A 22,617-nucleotide genomic window follows, 5' to 3' on the forward strand; every position below is an offset into this window, starting at 1 on the left:
TTCCTTTTTATGTTTAACTTAAATCCCCAAGTGCTATAATTTCTACTTATTAGCCCATCACTGGGAACTGACTGATCAGAGCCCTTTGAGAGATGGTCATATTTGGGGCCGTGAACTAAGTTTTCCCACAAGTTCCCACAACTTTCTCCTCCTTTTATACATGCATTTAAATATCCATAACAGGAATTTGTTGAGTGCCTAGTATGTGCTAGTCACTGTGTTAAATGTTGTACATATACGTGTGTGTGCATGTGTATGTGCGTGTACAATTTAATCACCCAAACAATCCTTATTCTTATTTTCCTTTTGCAAATGAAGATCCTGTGGCTTAAAGAGGGTAAATGATTTGCCCAAGCTCTCATTGCCAATAAGAGACCACTGTGGGACTCAGATGTAAGACCCTATCTCTCTGAATCCATGTTCTTCTAAGAACAGAGACTCTCTTGGGGTCCTAAGTCACAGGGTTACATAATGTTTTAAGAGACACTTGTCTAAAATAATAACTACAGAGTTTTTGACTTACTGTTCTCTTCCTAAAAATGAGAAAAGCATGTGTTAGCAAAGGTCACACTGTCCTTTTGATTTTCACATAAGCCCAATTGCACATCAAAGTGGACAGTCCAGTGTTATCTGCAATTTCTGAACATTTCAAGGAGCTCACTGTATTTGCTTCCTGTTGCTGTTGTAACAAGTATCCCCAAACATCATGGTAGTAGGAAGAAGAAAGAAAAAGTTTCCACTAAACAACACAAATTTAACCTCATAGAGTTCTTGAACACAGAAGCCTGCTGAAGTCAAAGTATTGGCAGGGCTGTTTCTGAAAGCCTCAGTGGAACCTGTATCTTTGACTTTTCTGGCTTCCAGAGGTCACCTGCATCTCTTGGCCTGTGACCTCTTTTATCTCTCTCAAGATCAGCGTGGTTGAGTGTCTCTGACTCTCTGTATTCTTGAGTAGGATTCCGGGAGTAAATGAAGAAAGACAATGATGCCGTGATCCAGGCTCCCTCTGGGGTCTCCCCAGCACGTGGATCGGCACCTGGTATAAAGTAGGTCTCAGTCCGAGCCAGCTGAGTGAGTGAGCGACTCACAAGCATCGAATGCATGACATCAGTGAATTAACAGCATTCTTTGTAGGACTCAGAGAATAAGCTGAGAGCTCTGTGGCCTTCCCATTCTCACATACTATTTTGATATTGAGGTCATTTCTGGGAATGTTATTCTGTACTTGACAAAAGGCTAGTAAAATTCCAGGGTTAAGCAACTTGCCCTAGGGAAATTTTATGATAAAATATTTAGAAAAATTGTTAAATGCCCAAAATGACATAGCATTGTCCTTTGGTGTTTAGATAATGTATGGCTGTAATTTTCTTACTTTATATGTTTTCTACATTTTCCACCGTGTGTATCCACAACTATATAATAAGAAAAAGCAAATGTTTAAAAGAGAAAACCTCTCTTCTCCAGATATGATTTGGTTAGAGGATGAGTCAGATACATATAATAAGAGAATCTTAAATACATGTGTCTATAATTCACTCTTTAAATTCAGGAACAGGAAACTCAGGAATGAAATAGATTGAGAGAATCAAAGATACTTGTATTCAAGATTAGCAAGGGGGAGTGTCCTCAACAGAAATGGTGATAATCCATAATGCAGGGATTAGGTGTGATAATGAAGGTACAAAAACAACATGAACTAGAAAATGCCACATGGCAAGCACTGAGTAAAGGGCAATTTACTGTGATTATGCCAATATGTGTGGTCAATTCCCAAGCAAATGATTCTGTAGCCCCTGCTAGATGGAGAAACTTCCAGCCTTGGCTGGAAAGGGGGGTGGATCCAGTGTCTGTATTTTTAAAAATGTCTACAGGTGCTTCTCATGTGCAAATTGATATCCCTGCATGAGGACCATAACCCAACAGAAAACCCAAAATACTGAGGACAATGATGGGTAGACAACAGCCCAAGCTTTTCTGCCACAGTTGAGTGGTTCCACTCAGGAAGAATGAGCAAGAGGCTCAGAGTCTTAGCTAAGGACAAGCAAGTCGGGACTTCTAATATGACCTAATGCCATCGACGGGGGAGGGCAGTTCAGCACAAGAAGGGAGCGCCAGGTGAGTTAACATGGAAGTTTCATCCTGGATCCATACCGTGATGGATTTGGGTCCAGGGGGTTAAAAGCCCTGCTTCCCTGGGGCATGGACCGGATTCCACAAGAGGCTGAGACAGGAAGCATGAGGCAGAGAAAAATTCCTCCAGGAGTCTCCCGAGTCTGGGTGCCAGGGAGGGTGATGGACGAGTGTGGTCCCAGCGCCACCGGCACCGCAGGGCTCCGAAGGGCTGTGGAGCTGGGCGCCCCCAGCCGGACCTCAGACCTGCCTGCAGTCTTCCGGGCTGCGGCCTGGGGAGCGGCTTCAGCAGCAGGCTGGCCCCGTCATTCTCTTAGGTGCTGCAGTGACCCCCACACCTGTGGCCACGGTGTTCCCAAGCCAAGGGTCTAAGTGACTTCAACCCTATTTACAGGTGACCACAGCTGGTTAGCCTGTGCTGCTCAAAAGAAAGATCCCCCATGGGGTTTTGCTGTGTCAGGGGGGTTGCTAATACCTGGCCTGCTTTGAATCGTTTAATCCTGACAGCAGCCTGGGCGGTGGAAATTTCATCTCCCAAATTTATTTCAATTTTTTTTGTTGAAAGTATAGTTCCTTTACAATATTGTGTTAATTCTTGGTGTACAGCATAGTGATTCACTTATACATATATATATATGTACATATATATATATACATATATACATATATATATATGTGTGTATATATACATATGTACATATATATATATACATATATATATATATATATAGATATTCACTTATACATATATATTCCTTGTCATATACTTTTCCACTATAGGCTATTAAAAGTTATTGAATGTAGTTCCCTGTGCTATACAGTAGGATCTTGTTGTTTGAAACAAAAATTACTAAACAAAGTAACAAAATAAGCAGACTAAACCTAGCCATGTATATGACACAGTTGATTTTATCTCAGGATTTAAATGTGGTTTAGATCTCCAGGATCCCTTTATCAAGTTATTATAAGTAAAGAGCCTGTGGACCACTTCTCAGAAAAATGTTTTAAAATCATAAGATTTAGAGAAAAAAGAAGGAAGATAATTATACTGAAAAGCAGATATCAAAATATAAAAATGGGCATTTGTGATACAGTAATATCTGAATTATTGGAAGAACGTGTTGATTAAAAGGTTCTAGTGGTGGGTCTACTAACCGCAACATTCTGCCATAGCAGTGAGTGTAAATCATCTTCTGAGATCTGCAACAATTGCATTTGGAATGTAAATAAAGTTAAATAACATATAAGCCATGAAGTGTGGATTCAGATTCAGGGGTATCTCGAGTCCATATCCCCACCACTTCCCAGAGCTCCCTGCTCTTCCCCTAATGTTATGGAAAGAGGTGGGGAATGTTTGTGAAGCGAAGGGCATGTTCCATTGCAAAGAAATCTCGTAGCAAACCTTGGAGGATGGCCAGTAAAAGGTTAACGCTGAGATCAGAGGCAGTGGGAAACCTAGCAGGGACAGCTCTTTACAAGTCACATCATGTACTCTGTGTGTGTCCACGTGTGTGTGCATACAGACGTCTGTGCATACAGACGTGCATACATACATGTATGATGTATACACCTGCCTTTCGTGTGAAGCCGCTTCACTGTGAAAATTTGAAATCCATCCAAACGTGCAGTGCAGTAAGCCGAAGCTCAGCCACACCCTAAGTTGTCTGTTGTTGCTCTGTCTCTTCTGCTGAACTCCACGAGTAAGCTATGCGCCAGCTGTTGCTTTCAGGGACAACAGCTCTGTAGGCTACAGGTCCATGCCTTGTTTCACTGCCAACTCTGATTTTCTTTCAGGACAAATTACCATTTGAAAAAGGGGGAAACATTCAGTTGGCCCACAAGCCTCTGAGTGAGAAAAAAAAACCTTAGAGACAGCTCTGTGGGACAGCATCCAGAAGGGGGCAGAGCACTGGGCTGCGAGTCGAGGCTGTGTTTCTTTCAAGCTCTGCACTGAATTTAGGTGGCATGTCACTTCTTTGGCCCTTGATTTGTTCAGCTTATATTAGGGTCTTGGACCTGTTCTGTCCAACATTAGAGTATCACTTTTTTGCTCGGTGACCCTCCATAGCTCCGCAATTCCTTCAGAAGGAAAAATGCCCATATCCTCACGGCAGCCTCTAAGGCTCCACCCCCAAAACCACCACTTATTTCCTATTCACTGTGGCGCATGGCCCACACCAGTCTCCATGCTGTCTGCCCAGAGTGAGGGCCTCCAGACCTGTGATCACTGTTCCTCCTGCCCCTCCTCTGCCCGCCCCTTTGCCTCCGTCTTTGCCTTATTCAAATGTCACTGCCCCAGCCCCACTCCTTCCTACCACACATTCCTCATCCTCCTTTTTTTTCCTCCGCAGCACTTATCACCAGCTCACAGACCGTGTATTTCTTTCTTTTACCTATTTTCTCTGACGATTTTCAGACTGGAAAGGCCATGGTGGATAATAGCAGAGAAATGGGGGTAAAAAAGACAAATGAGGGAAGGCATCTTATAAAAAGCTAAAATGCCCACCTGAAAAGGAGGTAGGAGATAAAGTAGTAGTCATTACAATTTTGGTAAACCCAAGGTAGGTAGTCAGGTCTAGTTTTCACAATATTTGAGGGTAGGGAGGCAGCAATAAAAAGAAATTTATCCTGAAAACAAGAAAATAAATTCTTGGGAAGATGATGTGTTCAGCTTGAAATGTCAGTAATACTTTTATGACCTTGGTCTGATAATATCCTGCTTTATAATTTGATCTGTTTGGCAGCTGGATCATGAATCTAATGTTGACACAGTTTCGGGAGCAGAACAGATCACCCCACGATGGGAACGGGACAACCATCTGTATCCCATGGGCAAACTGGGGTTATTTTATGAATACCCTGAAATGAGTAAGTCATCAGTGGAGATTTCTGTGTTGTCGGTTATACTAGAGTATGCTTTGGGTCTCAGAAGCATCGGTTACCGAGCCAAACAATGACCTAGCATACCGAAATGGAGCCCGCTTTTCTCCATTAGAAGCAATTATGCAGTCAGGCTTTCAAATAGGGTGCCTGTGTGTATATTTGTCAATATTTATGTTGTACAAAGCTGAAGATTTACTGCCAAGGAATGAAATGGAATACTCATTCAGGTACGTCTCCACCACTGATTCTCAGATCCTTCTGGTGATGTCGTCTAAGGATGAACACAGAACCGTAACTAGATGAGACTCACCTCAGGCTGTAGCCCGTGTGGCACAGCTGTTGGCTGATATCTTTCTAAACAGAGTCATGTGAGCCAGCCAGCCTGTGCAGAAAGCCCGCAAGAGCATCCTGCCTCATGGCAGCAAGGTTCACAGGGTCACCTCTTCCACATCTCACACCTGCCTTTCACATTGTTCCTATTTCTTCTGGCCGATGGTTTCTGCCTGGTTCCTTGAGTGACCTCATGGCACATCACTGGCTTCAATTCAGGATGAATTTGCTGTAGAGCACAGATCCCCTCCTTCTCCAATGTCTTTATCCATTTCTGTACATTTGCTTGGGCCCTGTTTCTCTTTGGTTGAACTTGGTTTTGAGATCTCGGTTGCCTTTAAATGTTTGCATCTCAAAATAGATTTCCATAGGAAAAGTCATCTTTTCTATTATGCATGGCGCACTTTTATATACTAGAAGGCTGATGATGTGCATGTTTTGTATCTGAGCCCTTTCAGCTCACCACTGCCTTGAGTTAGTTTTATTTATTTATTTTTTAAGCTTAGGAGACAGGAAAGTATTTTGGTCAATAGGATTTGCACTTATGCATGCGGGTTCATGTCTGCAAAGGCACCCCTTTGTGCTTCCTGTTTATAAGTCTACAGAAAAAGGGAGTTTTCTTTTTCCTAAACTTCATTAGATATATAAAATAATTGGTTTTACAAATATGTATTATATATGGGAACACATCTGGTTCCCTCGGTGAGTGAAAGCTCATCTTTTGGCATCTTCATTCTGCTATGCTTTGTGGCCTGGTGTCTGATTTGAGTTTCATCTTTGATTGTGTTGTGTTTAGTGACCAGGTTCCATTAAGGGTGCAGCTGCTGTCCCTGGTGTAGAATTATGTTCGTTTATTCTGCTTATTTTCAAAAGGACTTTAAGCCAATGACCTGTTATTCCAAAATGAGTCATAATTGTTAATATGTCTTATTGGGGCTATTATCAGCATTAATAATAACAAAAACATTCTGAGGACAGCATATCATTTGGTATTTTAACACACACAAAAAAAGCCTTGGAAAAAAGTTATTGTTCTAATTAAGTCAAATGAAGGTCATTGAAAGGAAAAGTTTTAATCTTTTGGGAGAAATTGTTAGGACTTTTAGAACTTTATAGTCTCATTAAAATATCAATTAAATAATTCAGCCTAACTCTACCCTACATAACAGGATGGAGTAACAGATATTCTAGAGAGATTTTTCAGATTTACTCGTTTTCCTATTATCTAAATAATCCCTAACGAATTAGAAAATTCAATCCATTTCTGAGAGTAAGTAGTCTGTTATTCTGTATTCAACGCTGGAGTGAAACTTATTTCGTGTTCTTTTCGTTCATGGGAGATAGAATTTCCAAGTGCTTTTTGAATTATTTTTGTTCCTCTAAAATAAAGTGCCTTTGGTGGTGATGTCCTGACTTCAGTTTCCTCCTCCCAGTTTTCCCCATGATCATTTATGACACCCCACCTGCCTTTTTAGTTATGCCTCTTAGCTGCTGAAGGGGAACAACTTCTGACAGATGACCCTGGAGCCCTCCACCCATGGTTCGTTAGACGTCACACCCAGCCACCAACACTTGTCTCCTTCGCCTGAAGTACCTTTCTCTGCTTTTCTACCTGGAAGGAATCTTGCCAAGCCTTGGCAGGAAACCCTCCACCTTTTAGAGATTTTCTGCTCTCCTCTCTAGGTATGAATTGCACTTGATTCTTGTCTTGATGGTGCATGATCGTGTCCATGACCATTGTGCTCCGTGGTTGGACTGATCCTTTCGGAGGCAGTAGTCAGGCTTTTCATCTTCCGGTCCATGTCTGGAGCACCATAGCCTGGACCCTGGTTCTCATACATGTTTAAGTGACTTGAGCTTGGAGTTTCAACACACTCACATACAACTGTTAGATGAGTTGGCAGTAACATTTCCCCCAAGGCCCCCACAAGATTCTATATGGCATATGTTTTTTTCTGAGTGAAATTTCTCTTTTATTTGTTTTAGTGAATTCCCCACTGTCCTTTGAGATTATTAGAGTAACCCTGAGTTGTTAACCACAATAGCTCTCCCCCCACCAGTGAATGATCCTGCTGTCTGGGAACTCAGACATGGAACATAAGAGAAATAATCTATCCATCTTAAAATCTGGAAGCCATAAGATACTGTTTAGTACTTAGAGTACCCACAGCACAAACACCAGTCTCTCAAGAATGTGGCGCTGCCTTCCCAGAGGGCGGATGCCATAAGTGAAATGCAGTGAGTGATGAAGTGAGAGCTCCTTGTCTCTGGTACTGCCTTTTCCACCCTTGCTGTGTTAACTTGATCTTCCCTTCATATATTATGTTCTCCATTTAATTTGCTGCAGTTAATATCAGTTGTTCTTCAACATCTCTTTGCACCCGCCCCCTCCATTCGCTCTCTCTCCAGTGCTGTCCCCCCCACGCCTCTCCTGCGCTCTCCAGGAAGGCCTGTCTCCCCCATGCCCTCACCTCTGTTCTGTCTGCCCACCTCCTGCACTGACATTTCTTTAACTCCGCAGAATGAACTTTCCAAAATGGCAGCTGAGAAACTGGGGGTGGGATTTTAGACCTCTCATCTCTTTACTGATTCATTCGCTTATCTATCCAACAAACACTGAGCAGCTGCTATGCCAAACACTGTATCAACTGCTGGGGAGACCAAGACAGGTAAGACTTGGTGTCTGCACTCCCCAGGCCAGGCGAGACTTGGCGAGTAGTTGATGGATTGCTAAGCAGGTGAACTCAAATTGGGCTTCCTAGAGCTGGAAATATTTGAACTGAATCTTGAAAGGTGAAAGGAAGTTAGATCTCTATTTTGTGGTAGAGGGAGTGGACACTTCATGCAGAGAGGTAGAGACATATAAGAGTACACGGCATGAAGCGGCTTGGCCAGACTGAAGAACAACAAGAGGGTTAGAAAAAGTATCCAACGTGGGAGTATCTGGTGCACAAGGCCTCTGTCACGATGAGTCTTGTGTGCTTAGACTTGAATGTATCCTTAAAGAAACAGGGATATATTGGAATATATGTAAGCAAGAGAATTGCATAATGATTATGTTGAAGAATATCTGGTTATACTGGCAGCAGAATGGAAGATACTATTTTGGGGGGGAGGCCCATATTTTGGGGGGAAAGGATATTTCAGGGACCACCCCAGGTAACCCAGGCAACAAGTGGCACATGTCTGCAGAGAAGCCCTGGGCAGAGGGAGAGAGACATGGGCGACAGAAGTGGTGACTGCTGCAGAGGGGACTGCAGGGCCGGGGCGGCAGGCCACAGAGCTGCTGAGGTGACTTTCCAGTGACCCATCTGGAGAGCGGATCTGCAGGGTGAGTGTAAGAGGAGGAGCTGGTTTCGAGGAGATGGTTCTGTTTGTGGCATTTTGATTGCGAAGTGTCTATGGGACATCTGAGGGGTGATGTCCATTGTTAAGCTGGATTCACCAGTCAGGAGCTCAGAGGAGCTGTGGGTGAGGCCGTGGGGGCGATTCAGTCCTGACAAGTGGAGGATTTAAGACGAGGCCCTGGGGAAAAGGGCCATGTACATGGCAAATGGGAGAAGAGGAATCCACCAAAAGAAAGAAGAATAGCAGAGCAGTTGGGAGAAACTAGTTGAGGCAACACAGAGAAGGCTGTAACCTGGCTTAAGAGGGATTTGAACACTGACTAAAAGGAGCATAGTGAGAAAGGGGGGTGTGTGGGGCATAAAAGCAAGGGCTAAAGCCCACTTTTAATTGACAAGACTGGGGAAAAGGAGGAGGAGGACTATAATTAGGTAGACTTTAAAAAACAGATCTGTGTGTATCTGTGTGTGTGCATATGTACACACACACTTTTCTGCCTGGGCATTTAAATTTATTTAAGTAAAACAAATATTAAGGGGGGAAAACATTCCACTGAGAAGAAAATATTTGTCCACGGCAAAAGCTAACTGGTAATCAAATAAACAGGAGCTGAAAATGCCGACTGGTTTGAAACACACAGCCACCGTCAGTGCAACTCCTGTCTCAGTGCCGCGGTGAGGGCCATGGGGGCTGCAGGGCTTTGAGCCCTGGAGGAGTCATCAGCACAGGCACGTCTCCAAGAAACTGGAATTTAAAGGGAAGAAGAAAGTGTTGAACGTATCAGAAAGCAATACAGGGCCAGGAGAGAGGGTTGGGTGAGGGTTAGTTTTGTTTTACAGTGGGCGTTTCTGGCCTTGCTGAGTTGCTAGGCCGCTGCTGTTTTGGTCTTTATTCCAAAAGCTTTTAAGAAAGTTCTTCTCGCTTGAAAATCTGAACAGATTAAATCATGTTGGGCTATTTCTGGTGTTTTATTTTTTAATTAAAAAATTATCTGGAATTTATTTTAATGTCATAAATGAGGACAGTGTACCAAGTCTTCCAATGATGTAGCTAATTACTCCAGTACTTGAATCCACTGATTTGAAGTGTCAGTTTTATAATATTACTAAAATCTCATAAATATCCACGTGTATTCTTGAAATGTAATCTATTTCATTCATACTCTCAGTGCACTATTTCTATACTGTTTCCATGACCATAGATTAATACCTCCTAGAGTTGGTCCTATGTTATCCTTTTCCAGAATGTCCCTAATACTATAAATTCAAACATCCCTCCTCATTATTTTATTTGTATATATGTGTATATTTCTGTAATAAATTTAGGATCACCTTTCAGATTTTTTTCTTAAATCCATTTGGGATTATCAACTAAATTTGCATTCAGATACTAAATTTATTTTGGAGAAAAAATGTTCTGTGTCCCCCAAATTTGAGTCTGCCCACTGAAGAGGATGGTGCATTCTACTGTTCATTCAATCATCATTTTTTTCTTTTTTCAAGTCATTTATCAGAATCATCTTAATATTTTTCACTAATTTATTTCTGAATTGTCTGTGCCTTTTTTGTCATTATAAATGATATCTTTTCTGGGTTTTGAGCTGGGTTGATTGCTAATAAACTCTTAATTTCTGGCTTCTCTTGAATAAGAAGGAGATCTGAAAGTGTGAGACCCTATTTCCAATATGGTGACTGTGAGCAGTGCGTTTCATTAGGATGTCCACTTGCCAATTTGCCAGTGGCTGCACCCACTCCACACATTTCTGCTACTTACCTGCCCCCTGTAGGCAGATGAGTTCATGTAGGGTTAGGTGGGTTATGGACACAGATACTGACATCACAGCTGCCACGCTGCTGACTCTGTGGCATCACTAACTCTGGTTCTTGCTCTCTGACTTCCCTGAATATGACAGCTCCTTTTGGGCTGTGGACCTGCTGCATCTTTCCAGCACTGCTGGCTTTTCTGCAACACACCACTGCCTCTCAGGTCAGAAGCAAATGTCAGCTCCTCCTACCCATCCAACCCATCCACGGTCTTGGAATTCCTGGTCAGAGTGGTCCCTACCCCTTGACTGAGCAGTAACACTAAAGGAACTATAAATTTGCCTCTCATCCAATGTCTTAGTTACATACCTGTGCTAGTTTACTTTAAAGGTCTGCCAGTTAGGAGGGGAGGGTCTAAAAGTCTTTTAGATCTCTGGCCTTATCATTTATAACTGCTCCCCTACTCCATGGAACAGCTTACCGCAGATCTCTGCTGCCCCGTCTGTAGCAATGCCCTGTAAATTACAGAGAGAAAAGAAATTCTAAGCGACCACCATAACTTTGACTTCCTGTGACCACACAGACCATAGAAATATCAAGATAAAAATTCCTGAAGAAGGATATTTTGTTTATGAAGACATTTTTTTATTCCTACAAAAAGTAGGGTTTTTTTTATTGTGTAACATAATTTAAGTCAATAAACATTTTAAGAATTTAACACATGTTCTGATTCTTTCCATTGCCCATCAACCATTAGTTCCTCCAATGTCTGAGTCATATAATCTTCAAAGCAGCGCTTTCAATGATTTTTGGTCAATCAACAGTTGTCAGTCAGCCCTGTAATCTTTGGGATCCAATTTTCTCAAGCAATTTACTTCAGGACTATTACGTATTTGGCGTCAGGGAAGACTGATCTGCCTGGCTCTGAATTTCAGACACCCTCTAAATATGCATTAAGTTCAAATCATTTACTTCTAAGCTTATCACACCTTAGAACAGTACTGATCGTTGTCGATACCTTTTTTGTAAAGTCCAGACACTTTTCAAGATAAAAGCCTAAAAAAAGAAGCCATGTTTGTCTCATGTGAACATTAAAGTCAGAGTACTAAATCAATGTAACTGATCATTTCTCAACTTACGCTTTTAAATTACCAGTTCTATAGTCCCAGAAGCTATCTTTATGTTCAATACCCATCACTTGAGTCTGTTTTAGGTATCCTGTTCCATCTTGTCTGTATCAAAACTCATACTGAACAATGAGTTCTGGGTTTCAAAAGAGGATTTACTTTTGCACCTGTCTACAAGTTGAAGACGCTTTAATTGCATACCTTTTTGTGACTTGTAATAACTTCATAGACTCTCTGAATGTGCTTCACTCAGCTTCCAAGACCCAAGGGAGACTGGTCACTTGCCTAGTTTCAGTGTATTCCCTCCAACATCCTCTACACATAGCTTTCCCAAAGGTACATTTCTTATTTCTATTTAAATTGTTAGATAAATCCACAATATTCTTTTTTTAATCCTCAATTAAAAATCATCTTCCAAGATTGTATTATTTCAACACTGAGAGTGAATAATATGCTTCAAGATTCCCAAGTTTATTATCAGCAAATAACTATGGTTGGTTAAAGATTTTTAAGTATGTTATTCCTACTAAGGGTATATACGTGAAAGAAACAGGTTGTAATGAGTCTTCTTACCAGAGATTTTATATTTGCTTTTGTTTCGATTCTTTCACTGTTGAACATTATTATTACCATGAATGTCTTATCTCTTTGGGATTTAGTTCACCATTTGTGCCTCTCTCTTTTCAGGAGTAAAGGAATTTATGTCGTCCTTCCATCCATCCACCACTCCAGGTTGTGTGTCCATTCCTTCAACAGGTATTCAGTTTGGGTTCACCACCTTATCTGTGGCCTCTTTCCAGTGGCCCCTCTATTGGCTCTGGAGAACAATATATTGGAAATCAGAGTGGGTATGTGGAAACTTGACTACCCAGTATAGATGCATGGTGCCAGAAAAAGCCCAGGACATCGCAGCATGGCAGCCCACCATGCAAGGAACAGCAATTCTGGCTGTGGTAGACCAATGTGAGTAGAAAGGCTTCATGGGGTGAAGAACTTGAAGAGTCCAAAAATGCATTGATGTTGCTTCCTAAGGAATCCAGTGTTGGGACTTGTTTAATATGAGAGGGAGATGCTAACACTATCATCGTTATAAACAACATAGTTGTTGCAACTGTAATTGTTATTATTTTTAATATATTTTCTTTATACTTATAATTTGTGACTTACAAGACCCTTACAGAGGCAGTTGTTAAGAAGTGTGGCCGTTATACTGTTGCTGAAGTGTTAATTCATTAGAAACATGGTAATAGTATTAATAAGTAATCACTCTTTTGATCCTCACATGACTATAAAGGTTACCCAGCAGTGCTTATATAATGGAGATAGAAATCTATCCGTTTAAGAGCTTGTAGAACCTAAAATAAGAGCAGTCATTCCACCGTATTTGACCATATATTCCAGACTATCAGCTTAAAGTAGGAACTACCTGATGAGGCCATATAAATCCTTTGTGCATCACCAATCATTCATTATCTTCCTAGCCCCTGGGGCAGAGATTCTTTTTTTTTTACATTTTTTATTGATTCATAATCATTTTACAGTGTTGTGTCAAATTCCAGTGTTCATCACAATTTTTCAGTCATTCATGGACATATACACACTCATTGTCACATTTTTTTCTCTGTGATTTATCATAACATTTTGTGTATATTTTCCTGTGCTATACAGTGTAATCTTGTTTATCTATTCTACAATTTTGAAATCCCAGTCTATCCCTTCCCACCCTCTACCCCCCCCCCGGTAACCAAAAGTCTGTATTCTCTGTCCATGAGTCTATTTCTGTCCTGTATTTATGCTTTGTTTTTGTTTGTTTTTGTTTTTTAGATTCCACATATGAGCGATCTCATATGGTATTTTTCTTTCTCTTTCTGGCTTACTTCACTTAGAATGACATTCTCTAGGATCATCCATGTTGCTGCAAATGGCATTGTGTTGTCGGTTTTTATGGCTGAGTAGTATTCCATTGTATAAATATACCACTTCTTCTTTATCCAGTCACCTGTTGATGGACATTTAGGTTGTTTCCATGTTTTGGCTACTGTAAATAGTGCTGCTATGAACATTGGGGTGCAGGTGTCATCCTGAAGTAGATTTCCTTCTGCGTACAAGCCCAGGAGTGGGATTCCTGGGTCATATGGTAAGTCTATTCCTAGTCTTTTGAGGAATCTCCACACTGTTTTCCATAGTGGCTGCACCAAACTGCATTCCCACCAGCAGTGTAGGAGGGTTCCCCTTTCTCCACAGCCTCTCCAGCATTTGTCATTTATGGATTTTTGAATGACGGCCATTCTGACTGGTGTGAGGTGATACCTCATTGTAGTTTTGATTTGCATTTCTCTGATAATTAGTGATATTGAACATTTTTTCATGTGCTTTTTGATCATTTGTATGTCTTCCTTGGAGAATTGCTTGTTTAGGTCTTCTGCCCATTTTTGGATTGGGTTGTTTATTTTTTTCTTATTGAGTCGTATGAGCTGCTTATATATTTTGGAGATCAAGCCTTTGTCGGTTTCACTTGAAAAAATTTTCTCCCATTCCGTAGGTTTTCTTCTTGTTTTATTTCTGGTTTCCTTTGCTCTGCAGAAGCTTGTAAGTTTCATTAGGTCCCATTTGTTTATTCTTGCTTTTATTTCTTCTAGGAGAAAATTTTTGAAATGTATGTCAGATAATGTTTTGCCTATGTTTTCCTCTAGGAGGTTTATTGTATCTTGTCTTATGTTTAAGTCTTTAATCCATTTTGAGTTGATTTTTGTATATGGTGTAAGGGTGTGTTCTAGCTTCATTGTTTTACATGCTGCTGTCCAGTTTTCCCAACACCATTTGCTGAAGAGACTGTCTTTATTCCATTGTATATTCTTGCCTCCTTTGTCGAAGATGAGTTGACCAAAAGTTTGTGGGTTCATTTCTGGGCTCTCTATTCTGTTCCATTGGTCTATATGTCTGTTTTGGTACCAATACCATGCTGTCTTGATGACTGTAGCTCTATAGTATTGTCTGAAGCCTGGGAGAGTTATTCCTCCAGCCTCTTTCTTTCTCTTCAGTAATGCTTTAGCAACTCTAGGTCTTTGATGGTTCCATATAAATTTTATTATGATTTGTTCTAGTTCTGTGAAATATGTCCTGGGTAATTGGATGGGGATTGCATTAAATCTGTAGACTGCCTTGGGCAGTGTGACCATTTTAACAATATTGATTCTTCCAATCCAAGGGTATGGAATATCTTTCAATTTTTTAAAGTCTTCTTTAATTTCCTTCATCAATGGTTTATAGTTTTCTGTGTATAATTCTTTCACCTCCTTGGTTAGATTTATTCCCAGATATTTTATTACTTTGGGTGCTATTTTAAAGGGGATTGTTTCTTTACTTTCTTTTTCTGTTGATTTATCATTAGTGTAAAGAAAGGCAACTGATTTTTGAACATTAATTTTGTAACCTGCTTCCTTGCTGAATTCTTCGATCAGCTCTAGTAGCTTTTTTGTGGACCTTTTAGGGTTTTCTATATATAGTAACATGTCATCAGCATATAATGACACTTTTACCTCTTCTTTTCCAATTTGGATCCCTTTTATTTCTTTCTCTTGCCTGATTGCTGTGGCTAGGACTTCCAGGACTATATTGAATAGGAGTGGTGATAGTGGGCATCCTTGTCTTGTCCCAGATTTTAGTGGGAAGCTTTTGAGTGTTTCACCATTGAGAACTATGCTGGCTATAGGTTTGTCATATATAGCTTTTATTATGTTGAGATATGTTCCCTCTATACCCACTTTGGCGAGAGTTTTTATCATAAATGGGTGTTGAATTTTATCAAATGCTTTTTCTGCATCGATTGAGATGATCATGTGGTTTTTGTCCTTTCTCTTGTTGATGTGATGTATTACATTGATTGATTTGCGTATGTTGAACCAGCCTTGTGTCCCTGGGATGAACCCCACTTGGTCATGATGTATAATCTTTTTTATGTGTTGTTGGATTCTATTTGCTAAAATTTTGGTGAGGATTTTGGCGTCTATGTTCATCAGTGATGTTGGCCTATAATTCTCTTTTTTTGTAATGTCTTTGCCTGGTTTTGGTATCAGGGTGATGGTGGCTTCATAGAATGAGTTTGGGAGTATTCCCTCCTTTTCAGTCGTCTGGAAGAGTTTGAGAAGGACTGGTATGAGTTCTTCTTTGTATGTTTGGTAGAATTCCCCAGTGAAGCCATCCAGTCCTGGACTTTTATTTGTAGGGAGGTTTTTAATTGCTATTTCTATTTCCTTTCTAGTGATCAGATTGTTCAAGTGTTCAGTTTCTTCTTGATTCAGTTTTGGTGGACAGTATGTTTCCAGAAACGTGTCCATCTCCTCTAGGTTATCCAGTTTGGTTCCATGTAGTTTTTCATAATATTCTCGTATGATATTCTGTATTTCTATTTTGTTTGTTGTAATTTCTCCATTTTCTTTCTTAGTTTGCTAATTTGTGCTCTCTCTTTTTTCTTCTTTGTGAGTTTGGCCAGAGGTTTGTCGATTTTATTTACTTTTTCAAAAAACCAGCTTTTGGTTTGGTTGATTTTTTCTATGGTCTTGTTAATCTCTATTGTATTTAATTCCTCTCTGATCTTTATTATTTCCTTCCTTCTGCTGCTTTTTGGGGCTTTTTGTTGTTCTTTTTCTAATTGATTCAGGTGGTGGGTTAACTTGTTTATTTGAGATTGTTCTTCTTTTTTGAGGGAGGCCTGTATCGCTATAAACTTCCCTCTTAGCACTGCCTTTGCTGTGTCCCATAGGTTTTGAGTGGTTGTGCTTTCATTATGATTTGTCTCAAGGTATTTTTTAATTTCAGCTTTGATTTCCTCATTGATCCATTGATTTTTCAATAACATATTGCTTAATCTCCATGCTTTTCTTTTTTTCTCCTTTGTTTCTCTGTTGTTGATTTCCAGTTTCATGGCATTGTGGTCAGTAAAGATGCTTGAGATAATTTCTATCTTCTTAAATTTGTTGCGGTTTCTTTTGTGTCCAAGTACATGATCGATCCTGGAAAATGTTCCATGTGCACTTGAAAAGAATGTATATTCTATTTTTGGGGGCTGTAATGCTCTGAAAATATCCACCAAATCTAGTTTTTCTATTGTAGTATATAATTTCTCTGTTGCCTTGTTTATTTTCTGTCTGGAAGATCTGTCTAGTGATGTTAATGCAGTGTTAAAATCTCCAACTATGATTGTATTCCCATCAATATCACAGAGATTCTTCCAGAAGGTGGTCCCATCTCTCCTCCCCACCCCACTGTTGGCCTTTGCTACCCACTGTTGGTCATTAGCTAAGCATCCTCATGTCCTGCATGTGTCTGAGCTGTGAGGGAACAGAACTCAGCTGTTTACAACTGTATTGACTATTACCGGTCTGAACAGCCTCCCTCCTTCCCTGCCCACACCCCCACAGGGCAACAGGGGGCTCACAACCACAGCGATTCCCATGCCAGCCCATCAGGCAGCCTTCTTCCCTAGAAATTTTCTTACAACCAGGGCTGTTTCCTCCCTTATTTCACTGCCAGTTTCATTCCCAGATTACAGCCCCCAACAAAAGGCTTTCCCAGTTTGAATATCTTAATCAGGTCACATTGACCCTGAGTCCCTGGCATTTTCCTATGAGCACTCATAGAAACAGCACAGGGCCTGGCAGTGGCTGTGGACCAGGTTCCTGGGTGAGGGGACTTGCTGGGCCCTTCAGGTTCTGTAGCCTGGCCCGAGATCAGCTCCCAGCATGGCGTCTTCCCATCTGCATGATTTCGGGCCAGGGTTCAACAGTTCAGAGCTTCATTTTATCACCTGCAGACAGAATAATTTCCTGCTGCATATTTTAAGGCTGCGATGTACCACAAAGTGTGCTTAGGGAATTCAGTGAGTCAATGCATGGAAATCACACAACCTGGTTCTCAGGGAATGTTAGTTAACTTCATTATGCACCATCGATAAAATTGGCTGCACAGACTTGGCCAGGAATCAAAGCTACAGTCACAAGAATATGACAATGTGTCACTGTCTGGATCATAGTCACAATTTTACACAGTAAAACAAGCTACCTGGGACCACCCAGCTGTCAGCCAACCCGACTCCCCACCCCAAGAACCCTCAATTTATCTGATTTGCTTGCTACCCCTGCTTTTTTGAGAAAGTTGGCAAATCACACACTGTCAATGACTGCTAGGTTATGTCCATTCCCATTCACTCAAATTGCCCCATTTTCGGTATCCACTGTGCTGCAAAACATAGACTAATATTCAGAAATATGACAGCAAGGTCTTTCCCGTTCCACAGTCAGAGAAGTGTGAATCTGTCATGTTTAATATGCCATATGACACTAAGCAAGGCAGGAAAACAGGCTCCTGTGCTTTAAGGAAATTTTTAGCAATGATGTTTGAAAGTTAAACTGTTTTTCTTTGACCTTCAGCTAACCAGAAAATTCAATTGACTCCTAATACCCATTACTCAGGTGTCCTGGTTTGATTGTATTAGGCAATTTTTCCTCATCTCCCCAGCATGACTTTGCTCCATCAGCACAGATGGAGTGTCACCAAGGCTGCTCCATCTGCACGGGCATATGTGTGCACACATGTGCACCCACTGACTGGTGCCACTGATTCATATCCAGGAGTTGTTCTGTGTTATAACTCAAGCATTGCTATATTATATCCTAGAAAACTGCTTTTAGATCATTCATTGAACTATAGACCATCCTCTTGCCCACATTAGGAAGTGACGTCTTCCAAGACACAGGTCCTCTGTGCTTGTATATAAGTATAAGTAAGAAGTAAATATGTATGTCATCCCCCCATATATTTAATTTGTGCCATCCCAATTGAATGTGCACAGTAAAGGCTAACTTCCCATAACAGGAGAACTTTTAGGAAGAAAGAAGAAGGAATTAGCCACCAGGGAGTAGACAGGACACCAAGCAGAAGTTTGGTATAAAATCATTTATTCTAAAGCTGCTCCAGCTCAATAAATAAGTGGAATTGACATTGTTGTATCATGCCAGAGCATCTGCTTTTGAAGACCGATTTTAATTGACCTTGATATAAGTGGAAAATTGTGTCAGAACAGCATGGGAAATGAAGCACACTGGATCTACCTCTACTCCTGAAGTGTGTCTCAGAGCTGTTCAGTTTTGAGGAAAAGTATCTTTTCTGGAGACAATAGAATTATTTTCATTGTTGGAATTTTTGTAGCTTCTAGAATCACATCTGCAGGTGATTCTGTTAAAGTCTAGAGTTGACTTAAATAGCAGGAAATTTTAGCCTATTGAAATCAGGAGAAGTGAAATATTTTTGCCTACCACCACCACCACCACCAGCAGCAGGCAAGCACGTGTACACCCAGAGAGATTTCGCATCAGATGGAAAGACAAAGCTGGTTCTGTTGCCGAGGCCAAACTTGTTCTGCTCGCTGCACAACAGTGATAAAAATATCAATCAGGAGACAAGGTTTTGGGGCAAGGAATAGTAACTTTATTCAGAAAGCTGACAGACCAAGAAGAAGGGGGACTAATGTCCTGGAGAATCATCTTGCCCAAGTCAGAATTCAGGCTCCTTTTAAGCTAAAATGGGGAGGGGGTGTGGTTGGCTGTGCAAACTTCTTGCTGCAGGCATTCTTTGTTCTTGCAGCCATCCATGTGGGTCAGGCTGTGGTGTCCCTGTAAACCTCCAACAAACCAAAGGCTATTCTGTATTTTGCAACTTGCCATCCCTGCATAAGTGCAGAAGGGCTAACATCCTTAAAGGTCAGAGCCCCGAGAATAGGCTTTCCTGTAGGTTTAAGGCTAAAGGCAACGTTGTTTTACAAAAGGTGCGGAGCCAGCAAGATTAAGCCTGGAAAACAGGGCACAGTGCTTCAAACTAAAGGAAGAGTTCCAATGTGGAGTCAGACTTGTTCTCTATTACAGTTCGAGTTAGGGGAAATTTTACAGTAGAAAATCCCCTCAGTTGTTTTTCTTGATTTGCCTGAGATCTTGTTTGTTGGCTTGTGGTCTCATGTGTCTAAACTGTATGTTCAGATGAATATTATTAAAATCATATGTTGCAGAAAACGTATCCGTTCTGCTTCAAAAATGACTGAAACATTTAGCTTTGTTTATTCCCATAGAATTTGGATTGAATCTATTCTCGACTTTCTTCTTCCTTCAAACCAGTTTTTTACTGGAGTGTTTAAAGCCCAAACTAAAGAATTGTGGAGAAGACCCATGTAATTCATAAGAGCTTTACATCCGAATTTAAGACTGATCCATATATATACTTTTAATCAAGGAACACAATAAATTTGTTAGTCGATCATTCATGTTGTTTTCAACTTTCTCCATGTAATCTTTTGGAAGTTGAGAGGGTTAGACACCTGATCTAACAAAACAGGTGTCATTGCTTGACTCTGTGAATGAAAGAATCCCAGTGTAGTTTCCTGCAAGTATATTTTATTAAAAATAATAAAGAATTCTTGCTGTCTAATAAAGCAACAGACAGAAGAACATACTGAGTGTTTAAAATAAATAAGACTATGGGTTAACTTATCTAAATATGTCAAGATAGAATAGAGAAAAAAGTATGAACTTGAAGGAAAATAGATATTGTGCAATTAATGTCCCATTTTTAAGAAGCAAATGATAAAAAAACCCAAAATAATTAATTATTTATCTACAAAGGAGTTATAAAAAGCCAACTTATTTTCATAAGAGTTACATAAGCAAAAGGGCTATCTAAATCTACAATATTAAAGATTGAATTATACCAAATAGATCTCCAAGGTTGATTGATTTTCATGATATCTATAATTTTTGAAAATATAACTTACATATAATATATACAAGCAGCCCTTCATTTATCCACAGTACCCTAGTATACAGTTATTCTTACTATACTTAAAACAAGTAATAGGCAAGGTTCAGGCCCTTGCTTTTGAACTGCCACTGGAATTCTGGATATTCCCTTAGGTTAAAGACCAAAAGCAAAGTAATATTTCTACTTTAAAGCAGTTGCTCAAACACTTTAAGATATTCAATATCTATGTCCAGTTACAAGAAAGAATTAAGTTTTCTGAACCTTAAAATAAAGAAATCTGCTGAAAATGAAATTCTGTCATGTATGCTGACCATAACTATAAAAGCTCTGAAGTAATGTTCACTTTACTCTTTCCCTTCCAACATAGGTCATGATCAACGCTTTCAAATTCCATTTATGCTAGATGAAAGAACGCCTCTCCACATGTTCAATTCTGACAGTTGAATGTGTGTGAAACCCGTCAATCACCTAGCTTGTTGGGAAAACAAAGTTTCTTTTCAGTGGGAAAATACACGACATACATATATATGGGGAGGTACTAGCTCCAACTCGGTTTTACAGAGAAAACTGCATGAACTTGAAACTGACACTTAGAAACATACTGAGAAATCACATGAAGTGTTTCTATGGCTCCTCAATCCCTTTATGCTACATTAACGAACGCGTCTCCACATGCTCAATTCTGAGAGTTGAATGTGCTTGTAATCGCTCAATGAACTATCTTGTTGGGAACACAGTTTCCTTAGAGTGTGGAACTAAACTACATATATATATATATGGATAGGTAGTAGCTCCAACACGGTTATACACTGAAAACTGCATGAACTTCAAACCGGCACTAGGAAATATATTTAGAAATCAGAGTAAGTGTTTCTAATGTTACAAAATCACTTTATGCTACATGAACGAACGTGTCTACACAGATTCAATTCTGAGAGTTGAATGTGTGTGAAAGCCACCAATCAACTAGCTTGTTGGGAACACACAGTTTCTTTTCAATTGGGAACTACACTATATCTATATGGCGAGATACTAGCACCAACCTGGTTTTACAGTGAAAACTGCATGAAATTCAAACCGGACCTAGGAAACATAATGAGAAACCAGAGTAAGTGTTTCTACTACAACCCATTGCCTTTATCCTAGATGAACTAATGCCTATCTCCATGCTCACTTTTGAGAGTTGAATGTGTCCAAAAGCCATTAATCCGATAGCTTGTAGGGAACACACAGTTTCTTTTGAGTGGGGAACAACACTACAAACATATAGACGGGGAGGTAATATTTCCAAGTCGACTTTACAGTGAAAACTGCATGAAATTCAAATCAGCACTAGGAAAGAAACTGAGAAACCAGAGTAGTGTTTCTACTGCAACCCATTCCCTTTATGCTAGATGAATGAACGTATCACAAAATGCTCTATACTGAGACTTAAGTGTGTATGAAAGACATCAATCACCTAGTTGTTTGGGAAAACACAGTCTCTTTTAAGTTGGGAATAACACTACATAAATATATAAAGCGAGATACTAGCACCAACCTGGTTTTACAGTAAAAACTGCATGAAATTCAAACTGGCACGAGGAAATATACTGAGAAAAAACAGTAAGTGTTACTACGGCAACTCATTCCCTTCATCGTAGATGAACGAACGTCTCTCCACAGGCTCAGTTCTGAGAGTTGAATGTGTCTGAAATCATCTATCAATAATCATGTAGAGAACACAGTTTCTTTTGATTGGGGAACAACACTACATACACATATATGGGGAGGTACAAGCTCCAAGTTGATTTTACAGTGAAAACTGTATGAACTTCAAACCGTCACTAGGAATCAGACTGAGAATCCAGAGTAAGTGTTTCTCCTGCAACCCGTTCCCTTTGTGCTAGATGAACGAACGTCTCTCCACATGCTCAGTTCGCAGAGATAAGTGTGTGTGAAAGCCGTCAATCACCTAGCTTGTTGGGAACACACAATTTCATTTTACTTGGAAACTACACTACATACCTATATATGGGGAGGTACTAGCTCCAACTTGCTTTTACAGCGATAAATGCATGAACTTTAAACCAGCACTAGGAAATATACTGAGAAACCAGAGTAAGTGTTTCTAATGCAACCCATTCTTTTTATGCTACATGAACGAACGTCTCTCCACATGCTGAATTCTGAGAGTTAAGCGTGTGTGAAAGCCGTCAATCAGATAGCTTCTTGGGAACACAGAGTTTCTTTAC

The 22,617-nt window shown here is 40.2% G+C and overlaps 1 long non-coding RNA gene and 1 pseudogene across 1 annotated transcript; one reads left to right on the forward strand and one right to left on the reverse strand.

Moving 5' to 3' along the window:
- The first annotated feature begins 1,892 nt into the window (after positions 1 to 1,892).
- LOC140689664 (uncharacterized) lies at positions 1,893 to 12,605 on the forward strand. The gene is made up of 3 exons (XR_012064680.1): positions 1,893 to 2,115; positions 4,875 to 4,998; positions 12,335 to 12,605. It is a non-coding gene; the product is annotated as an uncharacterized lncRNA (long non-coding RNA).
- LOC116277454 (small nucleolar RNA SNORA40) lies at positions 11,669 to 11,767 on the reverse strand (annotated as a pseudogene).
- Positions 12,606 to 22,617: the final 10,012 nt, after the last annotated feature.

This window comes from Vicugna pacos, chromosome 27 (assembly GCF_048564905.1).
Source record: "Vicugna pacos chromosome 27, VicPac4, whole genome shotgun sequence".
Lineage (NCBI taxonomy): Eukaryota > Metazoa > Chordata > Mammalia > Artiodactyla > Camelidae > Vicugna > Vicugna pacos.